Source organism: Octopus sinensis, linkage group LG10, assembly GCF_006345805.1.
Source record: "Octopus sinensis linkage group LG10, ASM634580v1, whole genome shotgun sequence".
Lineage (NCBI taxonomy): Eukaryota > Metazoa > Mollusca > Cephalopoda > Octopoda > Octopodidae > Octopus > Octopus sinensis.
In genome coordinates, this window is record NC_043006.1 from 45,460,649 (window position 1) to 45,463,297 (window position 2,649).

General features: G+C 35.6%; 1 protein-coding gene across 4 annotated transcripts in view; it reads left to right on the forward strand.

The window, feature by feature from the left end:
- Nucleotides 1-430: 430 nt before the first annotated feature.
- The window catches only part of LOC115216354, a 396,571-nt gene continuing 394,352 nt past the window's right edge, over nt 431-2,649 (forward strand). For 2 of the 4 annotated variants that reach the window (XM_036506608.1, XM_036506613.1), the window contains exon 1: nt 1,267-1,451. The gene's annotated coding sequence lies outside the window, so the exon portion shown is untranslated. The other 2 variants (XM_036506611.1, XM_036506609.1) reach the window with 2 other exon arrangements.

Here is a 2,649-nt window from a genome sequence, read left to right on the forward strand (position 1 = left end):
ACCGGATGGAGACAATATTCTGAGCATGTTTGGGATTACAAAATTTGATGACATTATCCGTGATCATAATAAGCGACTCTTACTGTATATTTTACGCGATCAGCGGCGCAAACGAAACTCTGAGCAGAAACTGAAAAATACGCTTAATATTACAATAAATATTTACATTGTATTTTTCTAATGAGTCCTTCTCCACTTTTCTTTGGAAACTATATATACATACATACACAATATATATATATATATATAATATATATATATATACACATGTATATATATATATATATAGAGAGAGAGAGAGAGCGAGAGAGCGAGATAGACAGGCAGATAGATAGATAGATAGAATATAGATATTGGAAAGAGAAAGATAGAGAGAGAGAAAGAGAAATGGATAGATAGATAGATTGAGAGAGAGAGAGAGAAAGATCAAGACGCAGTGCTGCTCCCAGCTGCTGCTGTTGCACAGCTAACACCACATCAACCGTCCGTCTATCGGCCTGTCTTCTGTCTGTCTGCCTGACTGTCTGCGCGTCCAACCGACCAACCAACCGACATGACGGAGAAGCGACCTTAGTGACGTCCTCAACTGCATTGATTGTCAACAGAAAGGTGAGTACTTTTCTTTTTTTTTTTCTACCCCTCATCCTTCCTCGTCTTACTCTATTTATCTCTTCTGTGTATTTTACCTCTGTCTATCTATCTTTCTTGGCTGTCTCTGTCTATCTTTCTCTATCGATCTGTTTACCTATATATGTAACTATGTATGTATGTAGGTATGCATATATGTATCTATGTACCAATTAAAAAAAAAATCAATCTATTTATCTGTAGATTCTTCCATCTCCCTCGCAGACATTCCCTTAGATCTCCCTAACCATCACCATATATTTTTTCCTGTTTCCCCTCTATCTGTTTTTCTATATCTTATTTATTTTCTCTCTATAAGACACCAACTGCCCGAAATGGTAAAATTGTTCGGCACATCTATCTATACACCGCTGCAGTATCTTAATGACATTGCTATTATTAAAATAAAATAAAAAATAAAAGAAATCATTATTATTATAATTGCAACTTTACAGCACAGACAGATTTACAGCCTGCCAATCATATTGACTATGAAGCTCCTAAAAGACTTACTTTCTTGAGAGAGACTAAGAACGAGCTAAAGAGGGAGAAAGAGAGAGAGAGAAAGAAAGAAAAAGTTAACAAAACAAAGTGCTCGAAGAACACCAGAAACAAACTGACCGGTTGGTATTGTTATTGTTGTATTGAAATGATGACAAGGTGGGGACAGTTGGTTTGTTGTTGTTTAATTGGAGTTTTTCTTTCCCCCTCCCCCCTCTTTGATGTTTTAACGAACACAAATTCCATCGTGGCTGATAGAATCGCAGGAAGAGTAGAGAGACCGAGTGAAATATTCTGTAGAGAAAGAAGACAGGTGTCTGCATGTATGTATATATTTATCTGTGTATATACATGTATATATATACAGATCTATATCTATATTATTTATGTATGCAGGAATATATATATATTTGTTTGTGTAACTATCTACTTGTGTGTATATGCGATTGTGAAATGAGTGCGAGTGGGAAATGACTAATGGTTGCCTCCGTCCCGGGACGATTTTTACCGTTCCATTTCAATCGTCTTTCATTCTTGTCTGTTATAATATATACTAATACAGTCTCTAATTTTATATAATCTCCTTTATTATACACTTCACGTATTGAACAACTGCTTGCATTTTATTTATTTATTTGAAAACTTTGGTTCTGGATAATTCAGTACTCATTCCTTCCAACATTTATTTCAAGTTGTGTGTGTGTGTGCGTGTGTGTAAGCAACCAAAAAAAAAAAAAAAAGTGTTGCTTGTTTTCATATTGTCAACAGCGTGAATATTTGATGTTGGTGTGATGGTGTGGGATAATCTGTTTTATTGATCGTTAAAGAGACATGTTGTGTTTAAACTTGTAGAAGATGTATACACATGTGTATGTGTGTGTGGGCTGTTTAGAGCGATGTCCGTTCCAAGACGGAACCGAGTTATTTTGAATATCTATATAGGATGGTTTTGAAGTTGAAAGTTCTTGTACTTAAACACGGTGCCAATTACTGCTAAACATGTAGTAATGTTCTTTTGGGACCGAACCCTTTCTGGCTTTGAAACTACAATCGTCCGATGCCGTTAGACGTACCAGAACATCTGCAATCGCACACATACCAACATTTGTATTTACATACACGCTAACGCATTTGTTTACATAAACACACATGCAGAGATCTATGTTTACACATATATATGTCTATATGCCGAAACAATTCACATACACACACACATCAACACAGCTAAAACAATAACAATCAGGCAGACTAAACATATAAACACCACACATATATGTATACACACAAGGGATTGATGATCTCTGCTTCACTCGTACCATGAGTGTGTGTGTGTATGTGTGTAAAGTTTGGTTTCTTATTTATTTCGGTTACCGCAATAATTTCCTGATAAAGTTTGCCATATATGCTGTTATTCCATAAGTATTTTGGATTATGTTGTCACTATTATAAGTAATGCTTGTACGTAAATTGTTTTACCGTTTTGTTTATTAAACACTGAGACGGAGGGGGGGGGGTACGTTT